This window comes from Phocoena phocoena, chromosome 16, assembly GCF_963924675.1.
Source record: "Phocoena phocoena chromosome 16, mPhoPho1.1, whole genome shotgun sequence".
NCBI lineage: Eukaryota > Metazoa > Chordata > Mammalia > Artiodactyla > Phocoenidae > Phocoena > Phocoena phocoena.
The window spans coordinates 58,514,743-58,528,141 of NC_089234.1; the positions used below are offsets into that span (position 1 = coordinate 58,514,743).

General features: G+C 34.1%; 1 protein-coding gene across 1 annotated transcript in view; it reads right to left on the minus strand.

Annotated features, from left to right (window-relative positions):
- The window catches only part of ADK (adenosine kinase), a 451,605-nt gene that overhangs the window by 212,944 nt on the left and 225,262 nt on the right, over positions 1 to 13,399 (minus strand). The gene's annotated exons all lie outside the window — the stretch shown is intronic.

Sequence of the window (13,399 nt, forward strand, 5' to 3'; positions counted from 1 at the left end):
CACCTTTCACATTTGCCATTCAACTTTCAGCATTCTACTGTTGGCAAGATGCCTTCCTTTTCCTTACTTCCTTCCTTTTTCTTCCTCCATGCCACCTATGATTGACATAATCTCATAAAACTTTTTTTCCCAGTGGTTTATAATTCATTACTGTATTTAATTATATTGATGCTCAAACTGTCCCAGATTTCGCCAGTGGGATACCTTCAAGCTATCTCCTATATAATTAAGATAAACCCTCCATCATTGTTTTGAGCACTTCCTTTGTGATATTACAAGATGTTCACCTTGTAGGTACTTGGCCCTAGACCTGGAACCTGCCATTTCAACATGGAGTCCTGGTTCCTTTTAGTGGTGCTGTGGGTTGAATTGTGTCCCACAAAAAAGATATGTTAAAGGCCTAACTGCTGGTATTACTTGTGATTGCAGGCTTACTTGGAAATAGAGTTTTTGCAGACATACCAAGATGAGATCACCCTGTGTGGGCCCTAATCCAACGACTGATGTCCTTATTAGAAGAGGGAAATCTGGACATGGACACATGTAAAATGCATGTGACAATGGAGGCAGAGACTAGAGTTATGTTGCCACAGGCCAAGGAACTTCAAGAATTGCAGGCAACCACTAGAAGTTAGGAGAGAGGCATGGGACAGATTTCCTCTTTGTCTCTCCAAGATCAAGAATTAACCAACCCTGTCAACACCTTGATTTCGAATGTCTGGACTCCTGAATTATGAGAGAATAAATTTCTGTTGTTTTAAGTTTCTAATAATTTGTTACAGCAGCCCTAGGAAACTAATAGAGTGGGAAATAGTGCTGGCTGTGTCATTACTACTTGAGCGACTTTGCTCTTTTGCCCATTTGGCAAGAGAGCTAGGAAATAAACGCATATATATTCACATAAAAACACACACATATACAAGTACACACACAATCACTTATACACAGGAATGTATATATTTACACAGATACCTCTAATCCAATCCATTCTCACAGCATTCTTTTCTGTCTTCTCTCATTCTATATTTGTGTGTCCATTTTTCCACAGTGATAACGCAGGATCCAAACAATATTAAGTCAATTACTCATTTGCTCAAAATAGTTTCAGCATTAGTTTGCCCATACCACCAAAATAAACAAACCTTAATAAAAAAAGTTCAGGATTTGTATGCAATACTTTTCTCCTCTCCCACTCTGCCCCAAATTGAGGACATGTAATCCAATATTGTGCTCATAAATTACTTGGCTGAGTCCTCCCTTCTTTCTTCTTTATCCTTCGGTATACAGTATTCATTTGACTTTTGATAAACAATTAAGTTCATCTGTTTTAGTATGCTTACAATTTTACATCCCCTATCCTACTGATGTCATTCATTTTCCCTTAACCTTTGAATAGGCAGGGTATTAACATGCTATCAAAATTTGAAACTATACCAAAAAAATAAACTCCAGGAAGTGTCATGCTCACCCACATCTCTTCCATCACTCTTTCTGCCACATATAGGTTACTGATTTTATTGTTTTCTACTTTACCCTTCCTGCATATATGCATGTTTTATTTTCCCTTTTTCTTACACAAAAGCTAACACTATATACGTTCTTTTGTGCTTTCTTTTTGTGTCATATTTCCTGGAAATCAATCCACATCTGCTTATTAAAAAGCTGCATAGTACTCTATAGTGTGTATGTACCATAGTTTACTCAACAAATCTCCTATGATTGGTCATTTATATAGATTCTAACATTTTTAAATTATAAATGCTGCAATAAATAACCTTAGCAAATTATGTTAATATGCCATAAGGATTGGATTCCTGGATTAAACTAATTCCTATCTGTGCAGATGTTTTTCTTTACTCTCATGTGTAATGGGGTGTGGGGGTCTTGTGGAGGAATATTTAATGACGAGCAAACATTCATTAAATATTAAGAAACAAAAATCATATTATGAAACAGTAGATACAGTATGATGTAAATTATATAAAAACTCAAAGGGACAAATGTATGCACAAAAAATAAATGTGTGATGGGATTATGGGGGATTTTAATATTCCTCTCTATACTTTTTACATGTCTCAAGTTTAATGTAATCATCGTGTATTATGTTTATAATAGAAAAATAAAAAATAAATTATATTGTTAGAAGGAGAAGTTCTATTTTTGGTAGTCAAGCCGACTCAGTTACCATAACATAGCCCTTTTGCTGAAAACAACAACAAATGATGAGTTAACAAAAAAAAGAATCTTTTTTTGTTTTGAAATGCATTGCTAGGTTAACACAGAATACTCAGAAAGCTAAAACAAAGTAAAAATGGAAATGCAGGGAGATAAGCAAATACTCAAATGTCTTTCATTCTGGGGACATGCCAAATCCCGTGAACTGAGCTTTAGGTTTCACAGCCATGTACAGAGCTGCCAGTAGTGTGCTGAAAACGGCTTGTGAAAGCAAACTATACATATCTTTTCCAAATTCATGTTCAATGACTTCACACTGGTAGCTTGAAATCAGCCGTAATATAAAATTAGAAAATATTAAATATCAGGACTTTTTTTTTCCTCTAGAGAGCAAGTTTCAAAGTATTTACCAGCACACTACTAAGCCCAAGGTTTAGGAGAGAAATCCTAGGTATATCAAAGATAGGGAGTCTATAGAGATCTCCACATAAAGCTGGAACTCTGAAGAGCGGCACACTTAGTGTAAGAGTGAAACAGAAGTATGCCTTTCCTAAGGAAAGAATCACAAGGAAATTCCCCTGTTTCAAACTTGATGCTAGGTGGAGGTAAAAATATCTTCCCTGAAAATTTAACCACAAGCCCACCCTCATGAAAGTTTATGGGTCTACAACTCATGTTACCTATGCAGCCCACAAAACTTTAAGCCTAAAATTTATGTGAATGCGTTCCCAGGCCACCAGTATCCCCAGGCTTTTGGCAGATTCCCATGCAAACCCTCTCTCAGGAAACTTATCTTCATCTCAGCCTCAAAATTACTACAAATAATGAATATCAGCTCACAAACAAAACGTAAGGGAGCCTGAATAAGAGCCAGCAGAACCAATAGACAACAAAATCAGAACTGCAAACGTTTTAACTATTAGGCTAGGCACAAAATAGAAAATAAGATTAATGTATGTAAAGAAATGAAAGGATCAGAAACAGAAGAAAGGAGTCAGAGTTTATCAAAATGATGAAACAAGAAGCACATTTGAAAGAAATGAAAGTGAAAAATAAAGTAATGGATATTAAAACTCAATGGACAGGCATAAAAGAATATTAGACACTACTGAAGACACAATTAGAAACATCAGAATATAAATCTGAAGAAGTTATCCAGAAAGTAGCAAAGAAGACAAATTATGTAAAAAGGTTAAGGGATGTGATAGAATGATTAGGGATACATATGTGGTTAATCTATAAAGAAAAACATGGGAATAATATTCATAAAATTCAAGATAATCGTTACATTGAGGGTGGAAAGAGACATGGAATCATAAGGATCACATAGAGATTCAAAGATACTGGTAGGGCTTCCCTGGTGGCGCAGTGGTTGAGAGTCCACCTGCCGAGGCAGGGGACACGGGTTCGTGCCCCGGTCTGGGAGGATCCCACATGCCGTGGAGCGGCTGGGCCCGTAAGCCATGGCCGCTGAGCCTGTGCTCCGCAACGGGAGAGGCCACAGCAGTGAGAGGCCCGTGTACCACAAAAAAAAAAAAAAGATGATACTGGTAATGTTCTGTTTCCTAAGACGGGTGGTGGGTACACAGGTTTTAAAATTATTTATTTATTTTTGGCTGCATTGGGTCTTAGTTGCTGCCCACAGGCTTTCTCTAGCTGTGGAGAGCGGGTGCTACTCTTTGTTGCCGTGTGCGGGCTTCTCACTGTGGTGGCCTCTCTTGTTGCTGAGCCCAGGCTCTAGGCGCGCAGGCTTTAGTAGTTGTGGCACACGGGCTCAGTAGTTGTGGCTCGCGGGCTCTAGAGCACAGGCTCAGTAGTTGTGGCGCACGGCCTTAGTTGCTCCGCAGCATGTGGGATCTTCCCAGACCAGGGCTCGAACCTGTGTCCCCTGCATTGGCAGGTGGATTCTAAACCACTGCGCCAACAGGGAAGTCCCCAGATTTTAAATTTTTAAATGAAGTTTTATTTGGGAATAATTTTATATTTATAGAAAAACTCCAAACATAATAAAGAGAGTTTGCATATGCCCTTCATTCAGTTTGCCCTAATGTTAACATCTTCCATTACCATGGCACATTTGTCCAAACTAAGTAATCAACTTTGGTGTATTACTATTAACTAAAGTCCAGACCTAATTCATATTTCACCAGTTTTTACACTAATGTCCTTTTTTGTTCTGGTTCCAATCCAGGAAACCACTTTGTACTTAGTTGTCATATCTGTTTAGTCTCCTCTTATCAGTGACAAATTCTTAGTCTTTCCTTATTTTTTATAACCTTTAGAGTTCTGAGGAGTAGTGTTTGGTATTTTGTAGAATTTCCATCAGTTTGGATTTGTCTGATGCTCTCATGATTAGATCAGGGTTATGGGTTTCATGGAAGAATACAAGATACTACAAGTTCATTTTCCCTGTCCTAGGATCAGCCATTTCTCCAAGGAACCCTGGATCCTTTTAGTGGAGAATAGTATTTTCAAACCCAGATCTGGGTGCTGGGTGTGTCTGTTGCTATTGAGGTATCACTGATTTTAAGCTTTCTCAGTTGACAGAGCTAGGAAATATATGTATGTACACTAGCCCATGTGTACACATGTACCTGTAATTATTTCTCCATCTACCCATGTATACATATTAAGCTGAACATAAATTCATACTATTATCTCCAACTCTAACTCAGTACCACAGGGTTTATTTTAGCCTTTCCCCCTGGCTTATCTTGTTTATCTGTAACATCCCTCTCTGACAGTGAGAAACCTGAATCCCACCACCCATCATTTGTTTAGATATTTATCCAACTCCAGTATATATGCAAAGTGGGCTCAGAATTATTAAAACTCATACTCCTATAAGAAACAAATCTGCCCAGTAGAATACAGTGTTTCTATAGTGTTCCTCTGTATTTAACTTAACATTTTCCAGTCAAGACACCATTTTCCAAAGTTACTTAGGTCAGCTCCTTTTTTCTACACCCCTTCAGTGAGGTGATGTCATATATTTGTAACACAGGTTGATTCATTTGTCAAAGTCTGCACTAATCCTAGGATTCCCAACATTAAAAGCATTTGCAAGTTAACTCCTTGTGATGTACAGTTCTATGGGCTTTAACAAATGCATAGAATCACGTACCTACCACTATAGTACCATACAAGAACAGTTCTATCACCCAAAAAATTAACCTGTGTCTTCTTTGTAGTTAATGATTTTCTTTCCCCATCACTTGTAATTTTAACATCTCAATGATTAAAAATCAGAGTATAAAAATTAAAAGTCATGATTCTTCACAAAATAAAACCTAAAACTGTGAGGAGAGTCAATGCTTAAAAGTTATGGTTCAAAAAAAAAAAAAAGTTATGGTTCAGTGCTTATAATCTATCACTTCAGAGTTCTAGACTGGAGAAAAGACATGTGAGAGTATGAGATCAACTTTCACATTGTTCATGGTTGGGAGTTGGGTTCTAGTCCCAAGCACCTATTTTATATATTTAGAAAATATTCTCCAAGGAAGGACCCTGTAAGTTTTGCTCACGTAAATGTTTAGGATTGAATTGTAAATGGTTTACTAGAAACATTTTAAAAAACAAAAACAAACCCACAACTACAGTGTAGGGACAATAAACTAGAAAATTATCTTACAGACTACTCAATTTGGTATATCAATTATGTGACTAGTTAATCTTAGTAGATACACTGACAGCTACCCAATATCATAGATCTGAAGAATTCAATTTCAGAAGGATAGCTCAAGTAGATTGACAGTTAAAAAAATATAATAAAAATCTTCAGCTTGCTTATTTGCACCCTCTCTTAAAAGAAAAAAAAAATGAGGTTTGGAAGTTTCCATTTTACTTACATTTAAGTAGTCTGTTAAATCAGTACAGATTTCACATACAATTTGAGAATCATGTCCCCAAAGGCAGTATCATCTGGAGATATGGTTAACTATATGGGTCTAAGCAGCACAATCCACTTACTGGCAGTATTATCATCAGTTAAAGACTTTAAGTTTAGCTTTCTCCCCCTGGTGGTAGTATCTGTGTTAACATTTTAAATAATATTTGGCCTCTTCTAAAGGAAGCACTTGTCTCCTATAGTTCCTCTTTTTTTTTTTTTTTTTTCCCCAAAATGCAATTACAACCATTATACCATTGTAAATTACATGCTGGGGTTATCTCAGTAGGTATCTGTCAAATGTAAAACTTACAGAAGGTTTTCAATGTAATAACGATGTTTTATCATTTTAATTACAAACTCTTTAAAAAACTTCCTAAAGTGTACCAATTGGGGTGGTCTAAATTAACAGTATCTTAGCAGCCCAAGGGTAGTAAAAATAGATTGAACTACCAAATTTCATCATACTTATAGCAGCTGTCTTCCTGCCTCTAGGAAGCTAAGTATTTAACAAAGCAGACAGCTTGGCATTGGCATCTGATTAGCGCTGTGTGTATTGTCAGATAGAATGTGCTTGGCTCTTTTGTTCCAGGGTTTGATTAAAAATCTGGAGAGCAGTGGCATCATGTAACTTTATTCTTAAGGCTTCTGAAAGGTAAATAAACTGTGATGCTTCATCTGGTATTGTACATGAAAGACTGATCAATGATTTTCTGGTAATATATTTTATCAAACCATAGAAAATTTAAATAAAGGAATTCTTTTCTTTTTGATACATACACCAAAGATTTATTGAAGCAGGCAGATCTTAAAATCTTTTTAATTAAGTATTTTATATATTAAAAACAGTTTCACAATAGGTTGCTTTGAAGCATATTGAGTCCTATAATTAAAATACTGTTGGTGGGGAGGAAGAATGGTCATTTTAGAGCACATAAGTACAAGATTCTATTCCTAAAATTATCAACAGTATAGATGAAGATTCACAAAAAATTTTTAAATGCATATGAACATCTTATTGAAAAATAACACTTTCTTGTAAGAATAATACTGTTTTGATGCAGATGCCCAAACATTAAACTATAAAAGGGTGACTCTCATTACCTCCTCCCCACAAATTTCTTCGAAAATTAATTACAAATGATTGTGCTTACTGGCAGAGTTCAAAATCAGTAGAGTCCATGCAAACAGTCTACTTCAATGAGAAGTACATTCTTTTACTCTATCAAATCCATCGGAGGTAATCAGACTAGATGTTTTATTCAACAGGGCTGAAGAAAATTGTTCTACAATAGGTTAATTCAAAATGGCAGCATAGAAAATGCATCTGTCAGTGGGGATCAAATTACAGGGCAAGCTCCTCTCAATGCTTAGAAAAACAAGTCTGCAGTTCTACAGATTATGTGCCTGTGTGTGTTTAAAGGGGTGGGAAAGGAGCTAAATATCTGAGCTAACCTCCAATTAAAGTCAATCATAAAAACAGCCAATTTAATGAGTACGGATTTCTTTGGGTAATTATAACACCAACCACTTTTTTCTCTTTTAAATCTGTAATTCTGCCTTCTTGTTATTGCTTGCTTTGTCATTAATCGCCTCAGGACCTTGATTTCCTAGCAACAGACTGCCACCAAACATTTGGCTCCTGTTCAACATTTCCTTTGTGAAAAATGGCACTGCTGTTGCCGCCTGGGCTGCTGCAGCTAGACTGGCTGTGTAAGTGCTCTAATAATGTATTCTACTGAAAAAAAAAAATCACATGATATGGGGTGCGATGACTGAGCTCAGTTAATTACTGAGCTGGGAAGTTTATCTACAATCTAAAAGCTGTTGAGGAGTAGGGGGATATAAGGATTAAAAAGGTGCTCCTTCCATTATCAATAATTTGCAGGTGAGAATTTACAAAGAAATATTTTATTCTTGAGTTGACAGGTTTCTGTTTAAGTTTATTTAGGAAAGGGTACAAAAGGCCAATGTCCCTCAAATGTTGCTTGACAAATTCTTTCTCCACAAAATAGCCCCAAACACACAAAAGAATCACAGAACAGTTTGCTGCAATTTTAAAAAGGAAATTAACCTAGGTATCTGTCAGCTGTTTCTTTTCTACTTAAGGCAAAAATCATGTGTATATGTAAATATACTATGAGATGACAGAATGAGGTTTTCATTCACAATATGAACACTAGACACAATGAAAATAGATTAAGTTATTGTGTTTTGATATATTGTACACCTAAATAACTATTTTATAACTCAAGACAAGAGAAAAAAGATGCTTATCATTATTTTCAAAAATGATTTTCAAAAATGATTCAACTGGGATTGAAAGAAACCAAACCTCATAATTGGAAACCCAGTGATAAGGTAGATATTTTGTCATATTTTTTTACTTGGTAGATTTATCAAGATTCTCCATGCCTTAGAAATATTACCACTTCCAGTAATGATAGTTACGGAAATTAACATGGCATGTCAGAGATGGTTCGCTGAAAGCTTGCTTTAGTTCTCAGAAATATGGCTTTATAAGATTGGCATGTTTCAGGATTGCGGTCAGGATATGATAATTTAACATACCCAAGGGTACACTAAGTATTATGGAAGCATCTGTGAAACTAATAAGTCAGTGGACATTCCGATTCTTACCAATGTCTACATACTATATTAAAAAAACTTTCCACGAAGTATAGTCCCAATTTGGCTCATCTGAGGAAGTAAAAATGTTACAGTCTACCTGAAAACATCACAATGACCACCTTGACAGACTGAAATAAAAATGACTTTAGGGAATATTTACCAAGAAGCACTAGCATTATTAGGTCTTTGGTTATATTCAGGTAATGAAAACATACAGATATTTTTAAAAGAGAGCAAATGATTCAAAGATATTTGAATAATTTTATAGAATTCTGCTCTTCTATCACTGGCACTAAATACATCATTTCACCACTAAGTCTGATTCTCCACTTTAACATATTTTTACAAAAAACAATTCCTGAGTGATATAAGGAAACAAGTATAGAGTCACAACTAGAAAAGTTTTAGAAATCCAGAATGGACGTTTTCTAATATGGAACTATAACTGGATTATGTATCATTTAATTCACTATTTACTATAACAGAGGTTCTTGAACTGGGCTCCATTAATTAGCAGAAAGGCTTTTTGAATCTATACACTACCAAAAATTATATAAAAATTTTATGAGTAAATAAATTTTTCTGGAATGGTTCAAAACTCAGAAAAGATTAAAATCTACTACACTAAGCACATCAATCTACCTCAGAAACGCTAGTCAACATTCTTAAGCAAAATAATATTTTTAAGATTCAATTTAGTTTAATAGCTGTCAAACGTTAACCTTAAAGGAGCTACATATCTGTAAAAATAATTATTTTTGTAGGATGAGTAACAGAATATATGGTGCTTTTTTATTTTGTATATATGCATCTTTCTGAAAAGACTGAACCAAAATATTTTTGGTGGGTTACTATACATTTTATTTGATTGTGACAGTTTATGTTATGTCCCTTAAACTTAACAACTAGTAAAGTTGGTCTTAAATTGTTTATAGAATGAAGAAAGAAGTAATACTTTGAAAAATGAATACACAAAATGACTAGTCAGGACAGCAGAGTTAAACAGGGGTGGGAGGTTACACAAAATTTATGTTTGGGCTAAGGGTATTATAGGGAAAGATGGGAGAGAGTTACAGGGAAAAGTGTTCAAGGGTTTATCAAAATTTAAAGAAAAACTTGTGTCAGCAATCTGTATAGAGTACAAGAGGAATGCAATTTGGAAAAGCAGCAATCTATCTTTCAGAATATCTTCAACTATTTAGGATTTGCTAATGTTTCTAATTGTATCAGGACAATGTCAGTGAAAAAGTTAACATGAATATGTCCAAGTGGTAGAGAGAAAACACATGACAGACACAAGAGGTTAGAGTCAAATGAGCCCTGTTATATAGCTGAGAAACCTGTATTGGTCTGAAGCTGGATAACAGCAAATATGGATTTAATATGCCTAAGTACTGGAAAGGAAGAAAACTGTTTTCTCATTCCACTTTACCAAATATAATTTTAAAATCTTCATCTACAACATGTCATTCAGCCAAATCAGAAAAAAAAAATTAAGTGACATTTTAAAGAACTGACCCCAAAACATGGTAACACTGTATCTAGAACAAATAAATGAGAACAAAAGCTCAGAAGACACTCTTTAGAGTACCTGCAAAAGAGAAAGAGGTAATAGGAAGAAAACAAAGAAGACTTATTATGACTTCCACTACATATGTCAAAGAACAAAGACATAAATTCATTATTTGTCTAATTAGGAACAATTATATAATTTATAGCCATAATACCTGAATATCACTGAAACCATTATGAGATGTGGATACAAGACTGAATGCAGGGACCATGGAGAATAACTGCTAATTGGTACAAAGTTTCTTTTTGTGGTGATGTTAAAGTTCTAAAATTATATTACAGTGATGGTTGCAGAACTCCATGAATATACTAACGATCAATGAATTGTATACTTTAAACCAGTGAACTTTACAGTATATAAATATCTCAATAAAGCTACTATAAAGAGATTAAATCCAATTTAATTTATCTAGAAGAATAGAGACAACAGAACATATGGGTTAAATCATATTAAGCTATAAAGATTGTATAACAGTAAAATATGTTAGAAAACAGATATACTTCTACAGATACTAGACTATGTCCAATTTATATACAATTTCAAAGATGTGACAACTAGCACATAAAAATGTATACTGTCATCACAATGTCTATAAATTTTCCCTCTCAAAGATGTTTATTAAAGAGATTTAGTAAACATTTTCTCAAGCAATTGCTGAGTGGTCTGAAATATATAAATAAAGTAAACTGAAGTGTAAATATTTCAGTAGATGGTTTGTTAATTCATTTGAGGCTCTATATAAGAACCTACTGCCTTAATAACTAATTGCTATACATACGTTTATTTTCTTACCTTCTAAGGCAATTAGCACGTAGTGTGGTTTCCAACCTCACATAAAATTCCAAGACTTCATTATAATGCCACAAATCCAAAACACAAAAACTTCCAATCTTTATCTTTAGAGCCCAAAACTTCTTTAATCAACACTATCTTACTTTTCTACTATAAGTAAACAGATTATCTGTTTAGCTGAAAATAACCTTACTTTAATATTTCAGATTCCCTCCTCCTAGTAGAGTTTTATTTTTGACAACTGCTAAAAGTAAGACTTAAGAAAAATTATAGGAATATAGGAGTAAACTGCTCTACTTGGGGAAAATATGTATCTATAAAAATTCAAAGTATTAGTCTAAAAAATGATACTGTTAGAGTTTAACTTGCCAGAAAAAAATTCTAGACAAACTGAAAATAAGTACAAATAGAATTTCTAAAAATCACATTCTTGTTTGAAAAATTTTCTAGTATGAATCAAAGATTGTCTCTAATAAGGAAGAAGAACAGTAATCATTTGTGTAACTCACTGGATATCAATAACATAAGGAAAATTTTTTTAAGTTAAAAATTAAACTCTAATACTAATGCTTAAGAAGCAATACAACTAACAGTCTTTTTCTTTCTCTCTATATTATATTCAAGCTAAAGATAGACATTTTTACCACACAGTTTTGGGCTTTACTTGAAGGGGTATCAAATTGGTACATAAAACTCTAAATTCCTGCAAGACAAAGATTCATATATATACAACCCCCCCCTTATCTGTGGGGAATACGTTCCAAGAACGCCAGTGTACACCTGCAACTGCCAACAGTACTGAACCCTTTATATACTACATTTTCTTCATCAGCACTATTCTTGCACTTTGCGGCCATTATGAAGTAAGATAAGGGTTGTTTGAACACAAGCACCGTGATACTGCAACAACTGATCTGATAACTGAGACAGCTACTAAGTGACTAAAGGGCAGGTAGTGTACAGTGTGAGTACGCTGGACAAAGGACAGAGCAGGATGGCACAAGATTTCATCAGCCTACTCAGAATGGTGCACAATTTAAACTTATAAAATGTTTATTGCTGGAATTTTCCATTTACTATTTTCAGGTTGAAGTTGATCATGGGTAACTGAAAGCACAAAAAGTAGAACGGCGGATAAGTGTTGGAAGGAGGGGCGGGGGTTGGGTGTACTACTATACTAAATGTCAGGAATTATATACAAACATGTAATGCTCCAGATAGAAGGGAAAAAAACACATTTTTCTTATTTTATTTTTTGAATTTATAAATGTAATAGTTAATGTCACCTATAAGGATATTTTTAAAAATTTTTAAAAAGGCTTAAGAATTCACAATTATTCCCTAATGAAGTCAGTGAAGCAATCCAGAATAGTATAGTCAAAAACCTGAAGTAAAAAAACGCAGAAATAAAGCCAAATGATGATCTCTGATTTGACCAATACAATGGGAGTTCCAATACATAAGCGTTCAAAAACTGCATTTAGAACACTGATAAAATGAAAAGTCAGAGGTAGTTCAACCATCCAACTCCTTAACTAATAATCTCAGAAGACTATTATGAAGATTAATAAATTCCAAAAATGCCTTGAATTCATTCATAGCTAAATGCTTTATAAAGAACTGTGACCTATGAAGTCATTATCATTCACAATTAAATAGCTTAAACTTAAAAAAAATCCATTTGTTTACTTATTTTGCCAAAGTACATTCATTATAATAGTACAGCGTTCACAAGATAATATTACAGAGGCTTTTTCTATGGTGTAATAAGGTTTTATGGCAACGAGTTTAAGTAACTGTCCATAAGTGAGCAAAACTTTTCTATTTTCACCTATCCAGATTTTTTTTTTGGGGGGGGAGTAGTACAAATCTCATACATATATATTAAATTAATAGGTATCTTTCATTTCCTTGTACATTACTCTAGTTTCTATTAGGTCACCATTACAAGACAAATTCATTCCCTTTCATTAGAACCTTTCTCAAATTTTTTCATGACAACGTTAGAATACTAAATGACACAATTTTGAACATAATCAAATGTCTTTTAAAATTCCTAATCATGTTATACTGTAGAATATTTTTTAGTAAATGCTATCAGAAGAAAACCAAATCCTAAAAAAACAGCAATTATATTATTTCATTATACATTCATTCTAATTTGTTATTCAACGTTCACTGAAAAACTTCTAATATGTAAAATTCCAAATGATCTCATAGACTAGATTTCTTATAATTTATCACCTCATTTTAATGAATTTAGTTATTGCTTTCACATTACTGACAAAGATATTTAATTGTGAGTCTAAGTAACAGTTCTACTAAGAGAAATTATTACTCAT